General features: G+C 36.4%; 1 long non-coding RNA gene across 3 annotated transcripts in view; it reads left to right on the top strand.

Annotated features, from left to right (window-relative positions):
* Positions 1-24,165, top strand: part of LOC141378565 (uncharacterized) — a 31,407-nt gene extending 7,242 nt beyond the window's left edge. Inside the window, exons 3-6 of one of the 3 annotated variants that reach the window (XR_012393370.1) lie at positions 2,184-2,330; positions 19,034-19,170; positions 20,963-21,078; positions 23,537-24,165. This is a non-coding gene — a long non-coding RNA (uncharacterized lncRNA). Of the gene's footprint in view, positions 1-2,183; positions 3,288-7,922; positions 10,710-19,033; positions 19,171-20,962; positions 21,079-23,536 lie in introns of those variants that run through there. The other 2 variants (XR_012393369.1, XR_012393367.1) reach the window with 2 other exon arrangements.
* The last annotated feature ends 515 nt before the right edge of the window (positions 24,166-24,680 follow it).

The following is a 24,680-nucleotide window of genomic DNA, read 5'->3' as shown; positions in this document are numbered from 1 at the left end:
CTATTATGCTTAGAAATGTGCTGAAACAATCTTCCCTTCATTAAACAAAAATTTGGGAAAAAAATAAACAGGGGTGCTAATAAGTAAGGGGGGCTAATAATTCTGACTTCTACTGTATATCTGGCGTAATAAGGTAGTTAATTTTTAACCGTTGCAAATCTGCAACGCCTGCCTTGAGAGTAGTAGTAGTAGTTGTTGTTGTTGTTGTTGCCATAGCAGTAGCAGCTGATGCGGAGCAGAGCTGTCTTCAAAACTAAGATAGCGGTAGAATGTAACCCAGGGTATCTGTAGTAGTTTAGGAGTCATCTGATTGGTGCATTGTGAATTGGATAATGCGGATCCAGCCGCTAGTAATCATAAGCACGTGATCCTCTTGAAATTAGCTTATAAATAAACTTCACTCAAAGTGTTTTCATGCCTGAATAAAATGAAAGCACAGAACAGATTCATATTCAAGAGTGAGTGGCATCCCCTGGTGGTTTGGCGGTAAAGGTTGCGTATATTATTGCCTCCCTTTTTAGAAAGATTGAAATTACAGGAGAAATATGGGGAAATACCTTTACTGTATGCAAGTGGGATATAACTGTAAAATACGGGAGAATTCGGGAAAAAACAAGAGGGTTGACAGGTATGCTATAGATCCTCTGAAAAGAGCCATTTAAATCTTTTACAGTGGCAACATATGCCTGCCTAAGAAAGTAAGTAGCATACCTGCCAACACTCCCATTTTTCCTGGGAGCCTCCCATATTTCAGACCAATCTCACGCAACCCTCCGATTTTGTTATTTCTCCCGGAAAACTCCTGCAATTTCCCCCCCCTTTTAGTAGAGTCGGTAACACCCCAGGTCGCCGACTTTGGTACAGTATCCGATGACAGCAGCAAAACCAGGTGCATAATAAAGATACTAACACCACAGTAAAGTTACTTTTCTATCACGGTTCTCAACAGTGTTATTCAGAGACCTCACCCCCGTACCCCCCCAACCCAGTTAAATTTCCTTGTGAGATCACTCATGCTTTTCAAAGAATAATAATCATAAATTTTCAATCAGCAAAAGCTCTTGTATTTCACCTATACCGATAAACTTCCAGTGTAATATTAATGCGACTATTTCATACAATTCCTTTAATAGCATTGATTCTGTAATGTAATTTAAATATATTTAGTTCAATAGAAATAATTTGTTTTTCATTTACTTCTTCAAGTGTAAAATGAGATGAAGTTGTTTAAAAACAAGCACTGTTAAGAGCACAGAAAGTCCATTGAAAATACTGTGGTTTTTCATCTTCTGATAAACTAACAGTGAAATGGTTCCTTTTACATTATCAATATTCTAATGTAATTAAAATATAGTCAGTTAAATAGACTTAAGCAGTAATTTATTTGTTTAAGTGTAAAACGAGATGAAGAGCCATTAAAAACAAGCACCGTCAGGAGCAGCAGCCAAGCACAGACTCAATGGAAAATATTGTGGTAAAATAAATTTTCATATTTTAAAGACATGGTGCAGAGCAATGGAACTTAATGCAGTACTTCTTGTACAGTCTGAGACTCACTTTATATAATATATCAATCAGGTAGTGAACGTCATTGATTTTTAAAGAAACCAGATCTTAAACATGGTGATTTTGTAAGCACTAAATCTGGCTGAAAATTAAAAGTCCTTGTGCATATACACTATTGCTGCATGATAGTCCCACAACATATTTAAAATCTTGATACACAATGACTTGACAGAATAACCTCAGAAAAGCCTAAAGGCAGGTGATTAGCTATTTACAGCACATCTGGTATAAAATTAATGTTTTTTTTTTATTTATTTATTTTTTTTTTTATCTTGTGGTTACATCCATGGAACTGATCCACCAGTCGTAATATGGGTGCCTGAGGATACCTGGAGCCTCAAACATTTTAATCTGCAAATTAACGCTTTTCAAAAGCCCAAGTACAATCCAAAACAACTTTGCAAAACTACTACAGATGACATCTTGTATGATAAGTGAACTAGTGACATATGATTATGTGTGTAAGTATAGTCAACATAGGCTCCTTTTAAAAAACGTAGCGCTAAATACATTTCTGGAGATCTGAATTATGTAGCCAGAGCTACGTATAGCTGCATTCCATCTTTAAAACAATTCCTACGGGGTGGTATGACGCCATTCCTTTTCTCACTTACTAGCTGGCTGCTTACCTCCATATGGACAGCTTTTCCGCTGTTACCAGTTTGTCCAGTAGCTCGACATGTACGTCATCAGACTTAGGATGCAGAAAAGAGTTGACTTTGACAACTGGTTCAAGTCAGGTGAAGATCGGGTCCAGAAAGCAGGTATGACAAAAACAGTTATCAAAAAATAAAACTAGAGCTGCGTCCCGAATGGCACACTATACACTATGCACTCATGCACCATGTACTTATGCACTTACACACTCAACAGGATAGTATATGTATGTAGTGTCATCAAAAATGGCACACTAATGTTTTTTTTAATAAGCGGAAATTCAAACCGTTTCCCTGATGACGTTTGACGGTTGCCAAATCAGTGAAATAAACGACAGAGTTATCAAATAATACCTGCCGATAGTATTGCCGCATTCACCATCGGCACTATAATTACTCTCATTGGAGAATTTTGCTTTCACCATCCAAAATAAATAAAGTTATTCAACATGTGCATCCAATAGCTCCGCCCCTTCTGCTACGTAAGCAAACCTGCGGCCGTTGAGTGGGTGAAGTGTCCATCATTACACACTTCATTTTAGCGGCTAAATGAGTGCATCATCCGGGTAATTAAAGTGCACTTATTATTTTTAGAGTTTTAAGTGTGAACACACTACTTACACTATTTATACTACAAAATGGCGTAAAACAGTGCATAAGTATGTGATATGGGTCGCAGCTTAGGTAATTAACTAGGTAAGAATGTGGTAAAATCTGAAAATGTGGTTAAAATCTTTTTCTTTTTCTGATTGCTTTTCAAAACACTGTCGGTTGGGTTTAGGGAAGGAGTGGGCAGGTCAATTAGTGCTTTTTAAAACACTATTGGTTGGGTATAGGGAAGGGGGAGGGTGGGGGATGGTTTAGTTGGTTAGTCAGTTGACAGCGGCCTCTAGTGGATTTACGTGAGAACAGCAGGCATGAATGGCACTAGTGTGAGAAATTTGAGATCTGAAAAAAGCATAGACAGCAGCGTCTGGTGGATTCAGGAAAACAAAATTCTCAAAAAAAAAAAAAAAAAAACATCTTCTGGGATGTATTTTGCTCCCTACAGAAATGCACGTATGGGTAAGTAATCAGAATGATCCTGGTTTGAGTATAGTAATGGTGTCCCATTTCGTTGAATAATTTTTATTTATTTTTTTAACCCTACCACTTCACACACTTGGGCTAAAATAGAATCATGATTGGAATGGTCTTAGTCATTGTCCATTTTCTTGTCTATTATAGATTTTAAGTCTGCTTTTCACTCATCAACTGCGCATTTGATGCGCAGTCGCATAATTTATCATTGCATTGTGTGAGTGTATACTTAACAGGGTTAAAAGTGATTTAGTCATTGATCCACTGTGTAAACCACAGTAACAATTGAGCTTTACTGTTAGATTTTGATGGTATTATATAGTTCAGTACAATATTTCATGTGTTTTTTTAATTAATATTAATATTTGATAATACCCAGCAGATACAGTATCATAAGAAATTAATATTAGGTTAGATTTATATCATCAGCAAGAATAATGTTCTTTTGTTGTCCAATAACGATGTGAAATGACTTGTTGAGGTGGGTATTAATTGACAGTATTCATTTATTTATTTATTTTTAATTTATTTTTTATTTTTTATTTTACAGTGTACTTTATGTAAACAATTATACAGGTAATGATAGCCATGCTGATATAATTCAAATCACCTTTATTTCTATAGCACTTTAACAATGTAGACTGTGTCAAAGAAGCTTAACATAGAAGATTATAGAAAAATTGAAACAGTATCAGTTCAGTTTTCAGAGTTGAAATTCAGTTAAGTTCAGTTCAGTGTTGTTTAAATATGACTGCTGAAAGTCCAAACACTGAAGAGCAAATCCATCTATGTACAGGGGCCTGTTTCAGAAAGCAGGTTAAGTTAAAACTCAGAGTAGTTTAACCCTGAAATGAGAGAAACTCTGGGTTTTCCATTTCAAAATGGCAGGTTTGTTAAACTCGAGAAAGCAGGGTAAGTCAAGCCTGTTTCTAAAAGAGAGTTAACTTTAACTCAGAGTCAGTTACTGTGGTAACTTACTCTGTGAATCTAACCTGGTCCGGAGCAGGTTTTATTCTCTAAACTCTGAGTTTCTGTCGGTCTCCTCCCCTTTTTTAAAGTTGAAGCGTATTTCTCGCATTAGTCTTACATTTCCACACACCTATTTTAGAGCTCATTTTGGAGATGTGCATAAAAAAGATTGATGGAAACGACATGATTCACATAACTTTTGAAAATACTCATAATAAAACATGTGCATAACTGAGTAGGTTAAACTTTTATTTGATAAGATGCACATAAAAGTGCACTTAACAAATTACAGTTTGTACATTAAAAAAATGGTTTGTTAGAGATGATGATGACAATGTGTGTGAAAGGACAAACCAGCAGACTGAGCACACTGCATAACATCTTAAATGTTGTTTTAGTCATTCTAAAATGCCTTTACTGTTTCAGTATTAGTGTATATTATTAATGACCTCCGAGCGTCTGGAGCGTGTCAAGATCTCCGCGTCTGGCTTCAAACGCCCCCACGTGTTCATTGTGTGTCAATTGTCTTCTGAGGCTCAGGTACATTAATTAAATAAAAAATCATTGACGCAGCTTCTTCTACCGCAGTAATTCTGTTTTTACTGTTGATATTTGGCGCAAGTTAATCAGGAAGTGACGATTGTGTTCTCTTCGACTCTTTGGATAAAAACGCTGCTTTATTTTATTCCAGTGTTGCACAAATTTATGTAATTTTGATGGAAACATAGCTATTGCCTACATTTTTGTCACACACAGAACAAAGTCACGCACGAGGCTTGTCCTTTTTTTCATAAATAATTAGCTTAACCTTCGACATGCACTGTTAGAGATTAATGGGATTATTATTCTGTCTAAAAATAATTTTATTACTGCTTACCTTCTTAATGTTATATCAACCTCTATCACTTGATCAATAAAAAGGCAGACACATAACAAGTGCACTGTTAAATCTATTAAAACTGATAAAAGTGTATAAAAGTTTAGAAAAAAAGTATAAATGTCACACATTACATTACTTATTTTATTATACTTAAATGTTTAAATACTTAAAATTAAAAATTACGCATTAACTTGAGCAGCTGTTTTCCCACACTGTCTCTGTTTCACTGATGGCTGCTTCTTATTAAATATGTATGCTCATATTTGCTATAACTTTGCATGAGCACATCAAGTTCAGCTGAAGAAAGAAATGCTGATCTCTTTTTTTAAGATGTTGCCATAGTCACTCGTAATGTCTGTGCTCCATTGATAATGCCTTGTTATAGTCACGGTGCGCGCGCTTAACTCTGAGTTGGTCTACTCAAAGTTAATTGACCCAGCTCAGATCAGCTGTTCTGAAACCGAAAACTCAGAGTTTTTTATCTCTCGGTAAATCAACTCAGAGTTCAAGTTTAAACTCTGAGTTGTTTAAACCTCCTTACTGAAACAGGCCCCAGCTCTACAAGTCCCAAACCATGCAAGCCAGCGGTGACAGCAGCGAGGAACAAACTTCACCAATTAACCAAATTAAAAGAAAAAAAAAAAACAGGCTCAGTTGGGCACAACCATTTCTCCTCTAACCAAAGTCTCCTCTAAGCTGCAGTCTAGGTGCCGGGCATCCATAGTGAAGAAGCAGTAAATCCATATAGGCCTTTTTCACAGACAGTAGCACGCACATCCGGTTGAGCGGTAGTTGCGTATCCTTACTTAGACTATAGCGTATCTGACGCTATTGCTCCGGCCGGAAGTAAGGATACGCAACTACCGCTCAACCGGATGTGCGTGCTACTGTCTGTGAAAAAGGTCTATTGTACATATACATTTATTGTTGCGTTTAATCTCATATTCATAATAAAGCACCTTCTTCCATAAGGGTGCTTGTAAACGCAAATGTTACATTTTACAAGGTGCTGTTGAAACAGCTGGTTTAAGCCCCAGCAAGGTCAGTTGGCATTTCTGTGTTCGTATTCATACGGTGTGCCTGGTGCTTTGGTTCCCCCTATAGTCCAAAGATATGCGGTACAGGTGAATTAAACAAACTAAATTGGCTGTAGTGTTTGTGTGTGCATGCAAGAGAGTATGGGTGTTTCCCAGTGTTGCGTTGTCGCTGGAAGGGCATCCGCTGTGTAAAACATATGCTGAATAAGTTGGCGGTTCATTCCACTGTGGCCACTCCTGATTAAAAAAGGGACTAAGCCAAAAAGAAAATGAATAAATGTTGAAACAGCACAGATAATGTCATTCTTTACAGCTTTGTTTTGGTTACATTCAGTTTACAGGTCTTTGCTACTGACTCAACAGCTACTTTCCATCCAAGTGAGGGAATTTTATGTATGCCCAAAAGAGGGATATTGCATAAAACATTTGTAAATAAAGCACTGTTTCTGTCTAATGTTTCAAAAAGAGCTAAATCGTCCTAATAAACTGGCAACTTCTTCCCATGTGATACATTTCATTGTGCCTCAGAAAATGAAGCTGAAAAGCAATAAACTAACAGTGGCTTTTAGCAGACTGAGACCATGACATGATTTTTTTTTGATATGCATGCTAGAATTTATTCAGTAAATATTTTTGTGCATATTTTCCTATCAGATAAAAAGTTTATCCTCAGTTGTGTGCACATGTTATTATGTGCATTTTCGAAACGTATGTGCATCTTGACGTGCCCATCAAACTATTTTTCTTCTATATTCCAAAATGCACATAACACAAGATGGATAGAAAAATAATAAAATTTGGGGTTGAATCCAAGCACAGTATTTTTTATGAGACAGACAGGCAGGTCTCAAAATAGAACAATTCAAAACAACAGAGATGATCCAAAGAATAATTTTAATGACAGGGAAAAAAATGGCAAGAAAGGGAGCGGGAATTAGAAAATTATAAATAGTCTTAAAGTTTGAAAACACAGAAAATGCAAAAACAATGATAAACACTTGCAACAGAAAAGCAGCAATAGACAACAATAATCATATATAGTAGAGTGTTTGAGTGGTGTTGAAATAGTGTTTGTAATCAGTGTAAATGATCTACAGCTGTGTGTGTCAGCATCCAGATTACTGTCAGCTGTAGCAGGAGCTGATTGGCGCATGGAATTTATAGTTTAGCTGGATACAGGAAGGTGGGAACGGAATGTGGCTGGTGTTATTAGCACTGATGAGCATCACCTGTGTGCCACACCTGTCTTGAGTCCCACGGGAGGACCGGAAGTATAAATGGAATAGTGATGACAGAGGACGATGCCTGGAGCTTGTGCTCTGTTTGACTTTCAGTTCAGCCATTGTTGGATGAGAGACATAGCTGCCACCCGTTTTAAGCTGGAACATAGGACCCCCCCCCCCCCCCCCCCCCCCATAGTCTTTCATTCATACACGCAAATGCGTCAGACCGGATACACAAGGTCATGCGTCAAGTTTTGCAGCTTACTGCGGAACAAAGTTCAAGCTTTGTGAACTCTGACCTGTAAAATTGCATCATTTGACTGCGTGAGACCAATCGAGGATCAAAACATGACCTCTCTGCTCAGAAATTTAAAACAGACACCAATCGCTTGCTTTTTTTTTTTATTTTTTTTTTCCTGCCCCTTTTCGCAGTGACATATGACAGATTTTTGCAAGCTCAAACTCTAGTGACTGCAGCTTTATTGATGTTTATTTTTGTGATTTCCTCTAGGAGCTTCGGATTTCCTCCAGGTGCTTCGGTTTCCCCCATAGTCCAACGACGTGCACTATAGGTAGATTGATTAAACTTAATTGTCTGAAGTGTATGAATGTGTGTGTGAATGAGTGGATATGAGTGTTTCTCAAAATTGGGTTGTGGTTGGAAAGACATCCCTTGTGTAAAACATGCTGGGATAGTTGGTGGTTCATTCTGCTGTGGCAACCTCTGAAATAGAGACTAAGCCAAGGGAAAATTATTAAATTAAAAATTAGCCATTTATAAAAGCTGCTTAGAAATTCAGTTAACAGTACAATAGCTTCTGATTAAAATAATTGATTAATGAGGTCACAGATTGTGCAATGAAATTGCAACTTTAATTTAACTCTGAGTCTACATCCACACTTACAATCCAGAAAAATTTTAAAACTACATCATCTAAAAATGCTCCATCTCCACACTATCATTTTTAATTCTTTCTGTCATCCTCACTAAAACGACTGAAAATGCTTTTATTCATGTACTGCATTTGTGCACATAAGACATGTTTACCTGTGCCATAACCAGAGGCTGTTAATTTACTTTACATTTCTTTGAAATATTGCAAAATGTCAAAGAACATCACCCAAAATCTCCACACATTAATCTTAAATAACGCTGACAAAATCAGACAGCATACAATACATTTGCGGACTGTTCTTCGTGAATTGCTTAAATTATCTAAGATGACTTGGAAGATTCTGGATCTTTTCATCTTGATAACTGATCTCTGGCTAATTTGGTTCTTCAAACAAGTTTGCAAATCAGATTAAAATATCTGGATGAACTGAACTAAGATCGCTGCATGTGTTACGGACTGATCTATTGATCCTCGAAATCATGATTAGCAATGCAACAATTGTCTGACAGGACAGCAGCTTAATAACATCGTTCAATTATCCATGTGAGCAAATGTACATAAAACTCATAGTAAACGGTTTGTTAAATATGAAATGCAATATCTTTCCTCAATTGTTGCGGGCAACAGGCTTTACACTTTCATCTGTCAAGAGTATTTAGCAATTTATTAAGTATTACAAATAAAATTAATTTTCTCTATTATAGTAGACTAGGTCTATTCAGGTTTCTTAATTGTTTCAAGGAATAACTGGCTGTTTAAGTTAATTTAGCATCAAAAAGCACTTTTCAGAAATGCTAGGAGAAATGCCAGTGTGGATGTGGATCATTTTTATTCTAAAATGGCATTTTAAAACCAAGACAAATTAGTGTAAACGGGGACCAAGTCTTTATTTTTCAAGAGTGGGCTGCTGCTGCAACAGAGGCAGGGAGGAGAATCGTGATGCTCAGCATTGTGATGGATCTATCGGCCATCTGCGATGGCTGACAGCATTGTCTATCAACCCAAACCTAGATTGCATGAGTTTTTTTAGATATACATGAATTTATATTTACATACATATATGTATATTTATTATGTATGTTTATTAAGGGTGTATGTATATTTATTAAGGGTGTAACGATACGTGTATTCGTATTGAAACGTTCGGTACGAGACTTTCGGTTCGGTATGCATTGCAAACCGAACAGTTCAATTTCCGACTAACATCTAAAAAGATAAAAGAGATGAAGTACAAAATATAATGTTTTCAGTGTGGCAACCCTCAGCATGGCATCCCAAATGTTAAACGGTAGACCATCGCTTTTATCATTTTATTAAAGCATGATACACTCATTTGCAATTTTGCTGCCTTCTGTGTCTGTCAGCCTGCTCGTGCTGGCTCTGCCCACGTAGCCGCTACAACCCTGGACCCCGAAACAGAACAGCCAATCTTAATAACCTCTTCACATATCACTACTCCCGCCCACCTCCAAACAATGCTCCAATCAGACACTCGCTACACTAGCTTGCAAAATGGCTAGTTACATTAATTTAATCCCGGAAGCTTCGGGAATCTCCCGCAAATGCATAGAGACACCGGGATGTCCACAAACGAATGATTATCTTCTGGAAATCGCGCGTCTCCCCCCTGGTCCTTAAATACAATGTTCACCCCTCTTCACCGCATCCCTCTCAGCTCTTTAGGAATGTTGGGCATAACTGACCCCACCGCTCGGGTACATCGTACGCACACGCGTCCACCGCTCTTCAGATATGTCGCCCGCACACGCCCCCATCGTGCTGCAGATACATCACGCACCATCACCGCCACCAAGAGAGTGGTGAAAAAAAAACAATGACATCTCCTTTGACAGTAAGCTATTTTACTGTTAATATTTGTGCACATTAACTCATTTACTTTGACATCACGGAATCTCTAACTGGAACTGGAACAACATTCAGACAGGCAATTCCCACAGATTCCAACAGGGCAAAACAAATCACAGAGGCGATCGGCACATTTATAGCTGTGAATATTAGAGACCTTAATCGGTAGAGAAAATGTCAGGGTTTAAGAAAATGTTAAATGTAATTGAGCCCCGTTACATTATTCCTTGATAAGCCCATTTTAGTCAGATAATTCTTGCTTTCAGATCCACTAAAATGGCAGGTGATAGTCAAATCAAGCAGATGTGTGTTGTCTGAAGAAAAAGTGGACACTCATCTTTCTGAAAAAAAAAAAAACCCAAAAGTTTCATATAAAAAAACTAAATTGTTCTTTTCTTTTCTTTTTTTTGTTCAACTACTACAATATCACATTTGTTTTTTATAGGAAATTTTTTGGTTTTGAGTATAAAGAAGAATTTGTTTTATTTGCTACTAAGCAGAAACCCCGGAAGTATGGCTCTATCACTGTTTAAAGTAAAAGAAAAAAAAAAAAAACAATTTAGTTTATAGTTTTAATACGTAAAAAAAAATTAAATCAGAGAAATCCTCTGGCTTCTTTCATTTTTTGCTGTATCGAAAAAATACCGAACCATAACAACACTGTGTCGTATCGAACCGAAACGTGATTTTTGTGAACCGTTACACCCCTAATATATATTATTTATATAGTATATATTATAGTATACATTACTTATATATATATATATATATATATATATATATATATATATATATATATATATATATATATATATATATATATATATATATATATATATATATATATATATATTGGTAAAGGTGTCTGCAACTTTGCAAAGCATCAAATCACAGACATATTAGCTTACAAACCACATGCACATCCACAATTATTATTCCTTAAAAAAAAGAATATTGGCCATGTCTATTATTATCCAAAATCTACTAAAGCTGGGTCAGTATCTTAAAATAGTACACTATATACGATACAATATACAATTTATACAATATATATGATATATACAATGTGTGATATGTGTGTGTATATATATATATATATATATATATATATATATATATATATATATATATATATATATATATATATATATATATATATAAATATAAATATATTAGGCTTGGGCGATATCCAAATTTTGATAATGTCAAACCGCCTCCATATTTTACCCCAGTATTACCGTGCGTAATAAAAAAATTATGACGTAAGGCTCAGACAGCGTCACCAAACTGTTGGCTTGAGCCTAAACCATTCAGAAACTGAATACCTTATATGCGACCTTAGGGTCGCGGTCACCTGTTTGTCTAGTTTGTTTTCTTCTGTGCGGTACACTCCTCTCATTCGCACGCAGACACACACACACACACACACACAGAGAGAAAGAGAGAGAGGGCGCGCGCCAAGCGACGCACAGCACCGCTCTCTCTCTCTCTCTCTCTCTCTCTTACACAAAAACACACACAGCACTCCCGCGATTTATTCAGAAATTTCATTGCAAGAAATCTGGTCAACTTCCGCAGTACAGCAGCGGGAATGCAAAGAGCTGTAATCGGGCCTTAAAAATGAGGCCCTATGGGGCCCGAGCCCGACAGGTACATTTTGATTGACAGCTTTTTAAAGCCCGAACCCGTTTACTGCCCGACATTATACAAATGTGCTCATGCACACAATTCTTTTGCCTTTTTTTTTCAAGAATAAGTCATTTATATGTTTTAACAAAATTTATTCGCAACAAACGTAGACTCTAGGCCACTTGGAAGTTGGAACAAAGAAATAAAATAAGTTCTCTGTAACATCGTAACATCTCAGCACTCTAAATAGGCCTCACTTAGGTACATACCCTTAGCCATTAAATTGGCCAACACACCAATGAAAAAAAGTCTTGCTTAACAAATCAAATTAAAATAAATTATAAATGATGCTGGGTATTTTGGCAATAACGAAATTAAGATAAAAGCTCTGCAAGATTTGTTTCGCCACTTCTCTTCACAATTTGGCATTAAGGCGACGGTGAAGCTGAATATTAAAGGAATAATGCCAACATTAGCCTGTATACTCTGTCTACATTATGATTATATGGTTTAATTAATATTCATTTATAATTTAAAAACCCTTTACTGACCAACATTAGGCTACATCTTTTTGTGGAGGAACATTATTAAATCCACGTTTTTTAACTTCTTCGTCATCATTTGTTTCACGATTGCAGAGATTTTTTCGGGTCCTGCCGGGTTCGGGCAAAAATCTTCAGCTCTAATGCAGACCTCTAGTTCATATTTACCTCGTCTCCCTTCTTATACAGTCATCCGAAAATACTATTAAACTGCAGGTCACTTTGGAGCGCGACTAGTCACCTCACCTCTCCCCCTCCCTCTCTCTCTCTCCTCTACACTGTCCCGTTTTTTGTAGGCATTAAATAAATATTATTTAATATTTTATGACGGTATTACGGTATTGAAACTGACACCGTTGCTATTTTTAGATCCCGCGGTATACCATAATACTGTAATACCGCCCAAGCCTTATATATATATATATATATATATATATATATATATATATATATATATATATATATATATATATATATTCTTAAAGCTATTTTACAATTTCCCCCAGAGTATGTAATCTATGGGTTACTGCTATAAGAAAATATTTGCATTCAGTACATGCTTTCAGTATTACCTTTGCTTTAAATGACCCGATCTAATCCCGTTTACATGAAATAAGCCTGCTCCCAAGCAGGTTTGAGCTACCAGGGGTCCATTCTTCATATGTGGATTACTCAATTAGCTGGATTTGGTTATTGACTATTTGACACAAGTCAGGATGATTTAAATTTTCAAACCTGCTTTGGAATAGGCTTATTTTATATAAACAGGATTGGATATAGGATCTGTTCTTCATATGTGGATTACTCAGCTAGATTTGGTTATTGACGATTTGATATGATCCAGGACCATTTCGTTCTTCAAAACCCACATAAGAGTTGTTGTCAACTGTTGTCCCACATAAGAGTTGCAACAGTTCTGGTAGCTCAAAACTGCTTGGGAGAAGGCTCATTTCATTTAAACAGGATTAGAATGGGTCAAGAAAAGATGATACTGAAAGTATGTACCAAATTCTGATTTTTTTTTTACAGTAGTACACTTGGGAAAATAATAAATATTATATTTTAAACTCTCTACATATATATCTATTGCAATCTGCACTTTGAAATGAAAATACAAAGACTGGTGGTCCAAAGAGAAAATTTATTGATACTAACTTTTTAAATACAAATGCTTACAACCACATTAGTACAATTTGTTTATGATAATAGACATTCACAATAAGCATTTTTTTTTTAAGGGATAGTACATTTATGCAGTAATTAACATGTTTTGGCAGCTAATTTGATGGTAATTTGATGCTTTACAAAAAGTTGCAGACACTTTTTTTACCAATATCAAAATGCTTTTGTGATGCAAAATTATATTAAACATCCAGTTATTCATTACATCGATTAAGAAACCAGCTACTATCATACTATGGCTCTAACTGTAAAACTAAATAAATTGATAAATACTCTTGACACATGAAAGTGTAAAGCATGCAGCTGACAACAAATGTGGAAATTCATTGCCTATCATATTTACAAACTGTTTATTACAAATTGTATGTAACTTTGCTTACATGGATAATTGAATATTAATCAGATGATGTCATTACATTGCTGTGCCATCAGCCAATCGTTGCCGATCATGATTTCAAGGATCGATAAATCCGTCCTTCACAACACACGCAGCGATCTCAGATCAGTTCATCCAGATATTTTAATCTGATTCACAAACTTCTTTGAAGAAATAAATTAGCCAGAGATCAGATTTGCATGTACCAGCAAAACAGCAAGCAACTTTAACAACACAAACAAAGTGACTCCATCAGTTCAGTCACTAGCCAATGGAATGGAATATCTATGGCTTTCTCTCTCTTTTATGTGTATTTTTAATACAGATTGTAATGAAGCGAGTCTTGAGTGGTGAATTAATGAAGGTCAATTTGAATAGTGTAAATGAGACAGGAAGTGGCCCCTTCAGCAGGCATGCACATTTAGCTGGCGAAGAAGAAGAAAGAAGCAGAACGGCAGAGTTTTGTGTTCCTTTGACCGACCCTGGGGAGTATGTGACATTTCAATGAGCTACCGTGTCACTATCACTCAAGTGTAGAGAGTGTGATCCTTCACCTAAACTCCTGATGAATGCGAGTGTTGAGAGAGTCTTGACAGACTGTAAATGAAGAGACGAAACATTAAAACGTCAGTCTTAGCTCAGTTCTGCTCTGATGTCAAACAAGATGGCGGGTGTTCTTTAGAGGTAAAAGGCCTATGTTTTAAAGCAAAGTTAAAGGGCCGGTCCCCCCTAAAATTAAAATGTCTTCACTATTTACTCACAGTAAAACGTTTCCAAACCTTTGAGTTTCTTTTATCTGTTGAACATAAAAAAAGATGTTTTTAAAAAAGCTGAAACCCTAATTTTTTATTTAATTTTATGTCCATAAATAGTTCATAAATAAGTCAAAAACCAAGCCAAAATGCAACATATTAATCTTAGCATTGTCAAACATCCTAAATTGGTAAAAAAAAAAAAATACATTATAAATATATGGAATAGTATACTGTATACAAAGATTGTTTTGGCCAGAACGTACCCAACATAACATGGCAATTATTATTATTATTATTATTTTATTTTTATTTTTTTTTGCAAAATGCTATATCCACTTAGGCTATATTCTACTAAAGTAATACCCTTAAGAAAAGCTAGTAAATCAATGTTTTGTTTAATAAGTAAAATTAAATTAGTTAGATGAATGACTTGTAGCTTGTTACAGAAAGAGTGGAGGGCGGCTCCTTCACATCGCTGCTGAAAACCAAACCAGTATGATCAGAGCGGGCGGAGCCACGGTCACAGTTCTCTGTTGCACAGAGTCGGTGACACAAGCTCGCCTCGCCATGTAATTTATTATTTCACTGTAATAACAGTAATAATAGCTTAGTTAATGGTTGTTGAGAAAAAGCAAAACCATTTATCTCCATAAAAACCTGTGCCCTTTATGTTCCCTTATAATAAATCAACAACAACAAGAATTAACGTAATGTTTTAGGCTATAAATAATGGGTGCAACCGCATAAATAAATCTTCAGATAGGCTACTCAGCTACATGTAAGAAACAATTTTAAAAAATACACTTACTAAGTATAATTAGTAATGTAGCCTTGCAGACAAGTATCTTGTGATGGGTAGGAGCGCAGGAAAAAGGTGCTCCCTGGACTTTCTCTTGACATCAGCGGAGACTCGTTCCCTGCTGCATTTATGTATTGTTGACAGATGAAGGAGACAGATGCATTTTATTCTCGTCCACTTTTTTAGCGTTTTTATACAGTTTTTATAAAAGTTATAGGCTTTCTTCTATCCCTAAATCAATAAGCAAACTCCTAGCACTTCACAGGCAGTGACTCTCTACCAAGAGGATGCTGAGCAAGCGCAGCATACTGAGCGTTCAATATCGCACTTTGTAAAGAAACAGGTCTGGCGGATATCGCATTTTGTGAAAAATACATTTTGTAGTTGGCCTAAAATGTACATTCTTAAATGATATTAATGGCAGCAATTCACACATAGATTAAGGCACATCTGAACAGTGATTTCCAATAATAAAATCCAAATGTCAAAAAATAGCATTTATCGCATTTTGCAACCAAACTATCTATCTATCTATCTATCTATCTATCTATCTATCTATCTATCTATCTATCTATCTATCTATCTATCTATCTATCTATCTATATATATATATATATATATATATATATATATATATATATACTGTAATAAAATTCGTTGTTGTGTGGGAGGAAGAAGACAGGGTCGGCGATATCAGGCAAGCAATATATTTTATTATATTAATGCACACCACTTGCAGGCTGTGTCTGTGTGTGTGCGCTCTCTCTTCTCCAGACTGCTCCTTTAGTTCTCCTTAAGAAGGGAGTTTCTCCGGCCCAATCACTAGAAAGACAGGTGTTATTTATTATTTCTGATTGACCTGCTGATTAGCCGCCGGGCTCCTACCATGCTCTCCCCCCCCTATTGGGTGTTAGATTATGCTTGCCTCTCCACATACCCCCACCGCCCATCTCAGCGCCGACAATACCGCCCTCAGATGTTGCATATGTCACTGCCAGTCATTACTGTAAATGATGATATCATCTAGATAAGCAGCGGCATATGCTGTGTGAGGGCCGAGTATTTTGTCCATCAGGCGTTGAAACGTCGCCAGTGCCCCAAACAGAAGCGTCACAAATTGGTGTAATCCAAACGGTGTGGTGAAGTCTGTTTTTTCGCGGGATATGGCAGATAAGGGGATCTGCCAATAGCCCTTCGTTAAATCCAATGTCGAGTAATACCAAGCAGCACCCAACCGGTCGAGCAACTCGTCAATACGCGGCATTGGATAAGCGTCGAATTTCGACACAGCATTCACCTTGCGATAATCCACACAGAACCGGACCAAGCCGTCCATCTTGGGTACCAAGACAATCGGGCTGGCCCAGTCGCTGTGGGATTCTTCTACTACTTCCATTTTCAACACATTACTCAATTCTTACTGAATCACTTTTTTCTTGTGTTCAGGTAGGCGATATGGCCGGGTCCTAACGACCACGCCTGGTTCGGTCTCGATATGGTGCTAAATCAGGTTATATTAAATCATTGATTTAAGCGTGCGATTAAATATTTCCACCAGCCCGTCTGTTTGTGGGTGATAGACACTGGTGCGAATAGATTTAATGCCCAATAATCCGTAAAGTTCTCGCATCGTGCGTGACATGAACGCAGTGCCTTGATCAATGAGAAGCTCCTTGGGGATTCCCACTCGGGAGATTATCCGAAACAGCGCCTCCGCAACGCTCTTTGCTGAGATGTTACAGACTGCGACTGCTTCCGGGTATCGGGTTGCATAATCCACCAGAATTAATGCAAACTGGTGCCCGCGTGCGGATTGCTCTAATGGCTCGATGAGATCCATACCAATTCTCTTGAAGGGGATCGCCATAGTTGGCAAAGGGTGCTTTTGGGGTGGCCGGTGGATTTACCAGCTGACATTCACTGCACGCAGCGCACCATCTGCTGAATTCACCGTGAATGCCCAGCCAAAAGAATCAGGTCATGAGGCGATTTAGTGTGGCCGCCTGACCTAAATGTCCGGCCATAGGATTAGAATGAGCCGCCTGAAAAAGCATTTCCCGGTGGCTCTTTGGTACTAATAGCTGGGTTGTATCTTCTTTTGTCTGAGCGTCTTGGGTCACTTGATACACTATCATTAATAACCGCAAAATACGCATAGGAGAGGGGTCGATCAGGCTGGAGGATTTTCCCATCAATAACCTGCACTCTTTGCATGTTTTAGCGTGTCATCACGCGACTGCTCCAGGGGAAAGTCCTTACACCAGGAAATTCCCAGCCCTTCCCCTGGGTCAGCGCGTGACGTCACTGCCTGGGATTCCCCCAGCTGGGCGACACGCCCCCTATCCGGCGATTTCTTCTTCCAAGAACCACCCGCACATAAGACCCCCAATAACCTATTAAATCCAGGCCAATTAGTTCCCAGAATTAGCGGGTGTTTGAGGTGCTCGGCGCACTCGCCTCCTTAACGGAACAGACTTTTGGCGCGCTATCCTCGTGCCCGCACTGAAAATTCATCGGCCCAGTCCTTCTCACTATACCCCCGGGGCCAGCAGGAGCAACCGATTGAACCGGAGAGAGTCTTGGCGCTGTCTGGGGAACCGCCAGGGGTCGTTGCTCCACCCCTCTGCCCGAATGGGGTCCCCCATATATATATTATATATATAATGTATGTATGTATATGTGGAAAGGTAAGCTTGATCGAACTCCCAATAGGGGGGAGGTATATATATATATATATATATATATATATATATATATATATATATGTATATATATATATATATATATATATATGTGTATATATATATATATATATATGTATGTATGTATGTATGTGTGTGTGTGTGTGTGTGTGTGTGTGTGTGTGTGTGTGTGTGTGTGTGTGTGTGTGTGTGTGTGTGTGTGTGTGTGTGTGTGTGTGTRTATGTATATGTATATATATATATATATATATATATATATATATATATGTTCATTTTCTTTTTCGCTTTGTCTCTTTATTAATCTGGGGTAGCCACAGCGGAATGAACCGCCAATTTATCCAGCACGTTTTTATGCATAGGATGCCCATCCAGCCACAACCTATGCCTGGAAAACATCCACACACACACACACACACACACACACACACACACACCTGTACCACATGTCTTTGGACTGTGGGGGAAACTGGAACACCCGGAGGAAACCCACGCGAACACGAGGAGAACATGCACACATACAGAAATGGCAATTGAACCAGCCGAGGCTCGAACCAGCAACCTTTTTGCTGTGAGGCAAGAGCGCTACCCACTGCGCCACTGTGCTGCCCTATATATATATATAACAGTTATATCTGGTTCTCGAAACTGCTTGGCCGTTAGCCGTAAGATAATAAAGTAATATCGCACACTTACAGCTTCTTCATTCTTGTGTATTAATCCGCTCACAGGTGGCAAGCAGAGGACTACAAATATTGCAGCTGTTGGACAACATAATGTACTTTTAAGGCTTTTTTGGCAAGAATGTAGTTGTTTAGATTGAAACTAAGCTGTATATTTATAAAGATAGTGCCTATTTTAATTATTCATAATTTCAGAGGCTAAGCACATTAGCGACCATCAGCCTGCCATACTGAGCAGAATAAAGACGATGGACATTCCACCAAAAGATGGCGACAGAGCCTGCATAATAAGCACATTTTAAACTACAGCTGAACAAATCATTACAGAACAGGTAAGTGGCCTTCTAAGCGAGTTCTCTCTTTTGTGTTTTGTAGTGCTGTATTTATACCATATTAACGCTTTGACCACCCCTCTACCAAACGGTTGACCATGTTTTTACTGTTTTCAGTGGAAAATTGTGACAGAGCATGTCTTAAGCATGTGTATATATGACTTGTTTACCTCCTCATTTATGGTTTTGACAGGGATTTTAAAAAATCCAGCAATACCTCCAGAAACAGTAAACAGACATACAGTAAAATTCATTCATTTATTCATACATTCATTCATCAATACATTCATTTTCTGTTAGGCTTAGTCCTTTTTTTAATCTGGGGTCGCCATAGCATAATGAACCGCCAACTAATCCAGCATATGTTTTACGCAGCGCATACCCTTCCATCTGCAAACCATCTCTGGGAAACATCCATACACACTCATATACTACGGACAATTTAGCTTACCCAATTCAATTGTACCACATGTCTTTGGACTGTAGCAGACAACACGAACCCCACACAAACGCAGGGTGAACATGCAAACTCCACACAGAAACGCCATCTGACCCAGCTGAGGCTTGAACCAGCGAACTTCTGTCTGTGAGGCGGCAGCACTACCTACTGTAATTCTAATTCCATTAGGGTTTCGCACCACCAGTGCCTGTGCTCGGTCCCAGTACCACCGCTCCCTATACGCAGAGTATGCAGGCTGCGTAGGGCCTCAACTTCGGAGGGGGGCACCATCTGGGCTGCTCAAAAAAAAAAAATTGATATTTATTTACTAATATCAACATAAACTGCGTGTAAATAAAACATCTATTGATAATATGGTGTTCAACACATTTAAAAAATCATTTTAAGGCGGACGCATAAACAAACATGTGACGTAATTTTTCGTGCACGCGGTAGCACGGCCCGGTCCACTTATCTTTGCGGCTGCTAGCTGCATATAATAATAATAGATGCAAGTTGCAGCTCTATGCACAGATAAAGACAACAGCTGTCTGGAGCCAAGAAGAGGAAAAAAGTACAAGATGAGTTATGTGCATCACTTTCAGGTAACTTCCATGAATCTGGAAAGCATATTTTTGGTTGTTCAAGTAAATTAGTGAGGCTTCTTTTAAACTTTTAAGCTTCTCCACAACTGCTATGGATTGTGCTTTAGACAGGACATGTTCTTTGACTTTTTGCGTTTGCCCCTCTTCCCCATGTTGCTGCTGATTACTCAAACTTAATTAGTGTTATTAACTTGTGCAATACTATACAATTCTGTTTGCACACTAGCTACATACACATGCACTGCACAATTCTTTGCAGACAGCAATTATTTTTGTTTATTGCTTTGTCTATTTCTATACATTTCTTATTGCTGTTATTGCTTGTATCACTGCAATGACAATAAAGTCTCTTTAGTCTTTTTTGTGCATTACAGTATGAAATAACAAAACTGACTTATATTCTGTGATTTCTGGAAGATCAATAATATAAAATGAGTCAAATTACTGTAAATCACAGGCCAAAAACCATTTTTATAGCATGAATTCTTTAATGATTATTTTTTTTCTAAATGTTAACAAAGTTTTTTGTTTAAAAATACACCAATTCATTCTTAAAAACTACAAATGTCTTTGATTTATACAGAAAGGAAGGGACAGTTTTTCTCACCATATTACAGTGCAAATTAAATCCACATGTTAGTTGTAGTTTAGATGCTTTATGAAGAGTGCTGGTCTAGCCTATTGTTTTAATGGTATGTCATGAGCTTTCTTCTTTAAATAAGTAATTTCTTCTGTATTGTTCATGGAGGTCAATGCTGAAATTTGTCACAAAAGAAGATGAGGTTGCCTGACCAGCACTGCTCCAGAGACACCAGCAGCTGCACAGGTACAGGATGCAGCACTGAGGACTGTCTATCTCTACAGGTACAGAGAGGGTTTTATTCCTTACCCTTTGTAAATGCTTGAAATTATGTTTCTGCAGAAGATATGACTGCTTATTTTGATGTAAGCTATTATTTTGTAATGTAAACATTTAAACGTTCAAGTATAATTTAAGGGTTTATATGCATATTTATGTATATAAATAAATAAATAAATACATGTTTGAATGTTTGTGTGATTTTTGTTCCTCTGTGGGGGCACCAGAGTAAACTTTCGCTTAGGGCACCCTTTTGGCCAGCAGCGGTCCCTAATAATAAATAAATAAATAAATAACACCATTTCAGATTCAGATGTGCTGTTCTAACTTTTAACATTTATGAAACTGTAATGAGTAATAATATTACAATACACATTATTAGTAATGTGTTATATTACTGTTACAGAAAAAAGTAATATGCTACTGTAATCACATTCCTTTTGTAATGCATTATTTCCCAGCACTGACAATTGATCCATAGTATTTGTTTTGCTACTATGGAAATCAATCAGGATTTCAGCTTTTTAACAAAGTGAAATGCTGACAACGTTTGCAAATGTGTATTTTAGAAAAAGTATATGTGCTGTATGAATGAAATTTAAACATGATTTGGCAACGTCTTTAGAGTTCCTAAATTCTAGTATAGGGAAGAGGTGTTATAAAATAAAATAAATAACTGTTGTTGTAATTATTATCATTATCATTATTATTAATTATGTATTATTATTATTATTATTATAAATAAGAATGCTTCTACTACTAATATCTGTAGTTGTAGTATTTGTAATAGCAATAAAAGTATTAGCAATATTATTATGAATAATAATAAATAAAATAAAATGGTGATACTGATGCATCTATTCTATTTAGTAAATTAGTAACATGCATATTTACATTTCCATATGCAATATACTGTACAATATAGAGTAATTATTGTTAAACACTTATTATTATTATTATTATTATTATTGTTATTATTATTATTATTAATCATAAGAATGCTACTACTGGCGATGCAGTGGCGCAGTAGGTAGTGCTGTCGCCTCACAGCAAGAATGTCGCTGGTTCGAGCCTCGGCTGGGTCAGTTGGCATTTCTGTGTAAAGTTTGCATGTTCTCCCTGCGTTTGCGTGGGTTTCCGTTTTCCCCACAGTCCAAAAACATGCGGTACAGGTGAATTGGGTAGGCTAATTTGTCCATAGTGTATGTATGTGTGCGCATGAGTGTGTATGGGTTTCCCAGTGATGGGTTGCGGCTGGAAAGGTATCCGCTGTGTAAAATATATGCTAGATAAGTTGGCGGCTAATTCCGCTGTGGCTACCCCCGATTAATAACTTTAACTGATGCATTTACTTTTATTAGTATCATGCATACTTAGGTGTACATTTGTAATATACAGTACAATATACAGTTAATATTGTTAAACTTGTATTAATATTGTCATGATTTTTTTATTGTCATCCATAATAGGAATATTATCATATTATATGTAATTATTATTTTTGTTATTATTAATTATTAAAATACTACTACTACTACTGCTACTAATACTTGTGGTCATAGTATTTGTTATAGTAATAAAAATAGTAGCACTATTATTATGGATAGCAATAATAAAAAAATATAAATTAAATGGGCATACTGATGCATCTACTTCATTTAGTAGATGGGTATCATGCATATTTAGATTTCCATATGCAATATACAGTACAATATACAGGTTTTAATATTAAACATATATATTATTATTATTATCATTTTTATGTATTGTCATTATTATTGTCACTCTTAATAATATTATGTTATATGTGATTTTTATTATTGTTATTGTCATAAATATTAATGATAAGAATGCAACTCCTACTACTGAATGTAGTCGCAGTATTTGTAATAGCAATTACAGTACAATAACAGTACAATATACAGTAATTATTATTAAACATATTATTATTATTTTTTTATTATTATAAGTAGTAGTAGTAGTAGTAGTAGTAGTATTAGTATTATTATTATTATCGTTATTATGATTAATGATAAGAATACTTCACCTACTACTACTAATTTTCGTAGTTGTAGTATTTGTAATAGCAATAAAAATTTTAGCTATATTGTTATGCATAATAACAATAACAAATTTAATTGTTATGATGCATCTACTTCATTTAGTAGATGAGTTTCAGGCATGTTTAGATTTCCATATATACAGTACAATATAAAGTTATTAATATTAAACATATTATTATTATTATTATAGTTTTTATTTTTATTATTATTATTATTGATAAGATTAATACACCTACAAGTACTAAAATTAATAGCCGTAGTATATGTAATTAATATACATAATAATATTTAAAAAGTAAATTGTGATACTGATGCATCTACTCTATTTAGTAGCTAGGTATCATGCATACAGTACAGGTTCTAAAAACAAATCAAGTATGCAGCACCTTTTATATTTCAGATATGAATGTACACAATTCATCGCTGGACATCTTTAGCTGGATTCCATTGGATTGTTTCAATCTGTTTCAAATAATTTCACCAACAGTGCCATCAAGTGCTTTGTGCAGGTATTGCAGCCCAATCTGAGCCCTGCCTGGACCACACTTGATGCTTTGTGGTTTCGATATTCGGAGACCAGGATGCCATATAATGTTCAACATAATCGGAACCTCAATAGTTTATTCTCTGAGAAATATAATAAATAACCTTCCGTGTCAAAACCATAGCTCTATCATTTTTTTCTTGCTACTTTGAGCGCTTGAATGTAATTGCAAAGCAGCACCAGACCTTGCTGAGCTCATGTAAAATGAAGATTGCTAAATAATGAACTTGCGTGCAGCGTGACGGGTACAATCAGCGCATGTAGTGCTTTATGTTAGCATGCCGACCACACAGAGCCGTACTGTAGAGGAACTTCTGTTCTCAAATAGCGCTGGAGGCAGATTGCAGCATGAATGCCAAACCTGAACAAGCACTCCTCCACCTAATACCAATGAGATCCTGTTAAATGAAGGCTTACTTGGCAGAAACTCTTCTGGTGTGCTGGTGTCCCTGACAAGTTTTCATAAAGAAATTCTTCAGCATTGGAAAATCTGTCTTTTAAAGCTGCAAAAGATGATAAATAGCCATATAAATTTGAGAAATGATTTACGAAGATTAGGAAGCAATTCAAATTATCTGCCAGTGATAATTATAACTTTGCTTGAAATTAGAAAACCTACCTACATTTTTAAAAATGTAAACTGTAAATTGTAAAATTGTGACAGTATAAAATAGTAACCTGGATAAAAACAGTAAGTTTCTAAAATAGCTGGTTAATAATTGTAAATTCACTTTTCCAAAATTCCTTGCATGACGCTTGACATGTTTTTTTTTATTTTTGTTTTTTTTTATTATTTATTTATTTTTTAAATTTTTTGGTATTATTATGGTTTATTTCAATTTTTTTCTTTCTTTCTTAAGTTGTACACATAAGAGTTTTATGTTACTTGTAATGTGGATAAGGAATTATTGTATTAGATAGATTAGACTGCAATATCCAAAATCTCCTGTCAGGTGTACAATGTAAAGGCACTGCTGTTCTGCACTACAGATCCAAGAAG

The sequence above is a fragment of the Danio rerio genome, chromosome 17 (assembly GCF_049306965.1).
Source record: "Danio rerio strain Tuebingen ecotype United States chromosome 17, GRCz12tu, whole genome shotgun sequence".
NCBI classification, from domain to species: Eukaryota; Metazoa; Chordata; class Actinopteri; order Cypriniformes; family Danionidae; genus Danio; species Danio rerio.
The sequence above is the reverse complement of the archived record's forward strand: the minus strand, read 5'-3'. Positions and strand labels throughout refer to the sequence as shown.